Source organism: Phaseolus vulgaris, chromosome 2, assembly GCF_051622355.1.
Source record: "Phaseolus vulgaris cultivar YP4 chromosome 2, ASM5162235v1, whole genome shotgun sequence".
Classification (NCBI taxonomy): domain Eukaryota; kingdom Viridiplantae; phylum Streptophyta; class Magnoliopsida; order Fabales; family Fabaceae; genus Phaseolus; species Phaseolus vulgaris.
The window spans coordinates 26,275,001-26,275,954 of record NC_143499.1 but is presented as its reverse complement, the minus strand read 5'-3'; positions in this window follow the sequence as shown (position 1 = coordinate 26,275,954).

Here is a 954-nt window from a genome sequence, read left to right as displayed (position 1 = left end):
GAAATGAAGAAACTATGTAAAAGTAGAAATTTAAGAAGAAAAGAAAAAATACATACTTCACCACGGCTGTTCATCGACAAAAACACCCCTCTTGTTCCAAGTCTAATGGTTTCTTCAGCATTGGACGCCATTAAATGAATAATGGAGAAAGCACCAAGAACTAAGTGTTGGGTTCAATAGTGTCAAAGTTCAAGAGGAGGGGTGAATTGAGATTTTAAAATTTCACCAAGAACAGATTTATTTTTCTGCTTGTTTTATCAAGGCAATGTTTTAGTTATCTGATTTTAAGGTATTGAGTGATTTCAACAGAAAGCAAAGAAACACCTTGATATGCACAGATGAAAAACAGATGGTTGAATCCATAGATGTAGACAGTCAAACCACACAACACCTTTGAATGATTTGTGCTAATTGATATACTTGGTTTTTGCAAAACAATGTGCTTCAATTCTTTTCAGATTAGTTACACAGATTTCCACAAGATATTCAAATTGATTTATCAGAAAACAAGAACAGTATGAACAGACACAGAATGAACAAATTTAATTTTAATTTAACAGATTTATTTTCTGTCATATCAGCATACGCAATGGTTATTGACTGCAGGGATTAAAAAAGATTGAACACCACAAAATTATATTGGTTCACTCAAATGAGCTACATCCAGTCTCATCTTACCCAAGGTGAAATCCACTAAAAATAGTACATACCAATTACAAAACCTAATGTTCTTGAACCCTACAAGAACAAGGCACACCTAGCTGAAAATCTTGATTTCATCACACACAACTCTTCAAGAAACTCTATCAAGAAGAGTCTTACAACCACACTTTACAAAGAAAAGAATGATGAAATGAATACACCTGGAAAGAGAATGCAGAATTCTGACTAGACCAGTAGAACAAATTGCCCAAGCTTAGAACAAAAACAAGAACAAGCACACTTTTTCCTTTC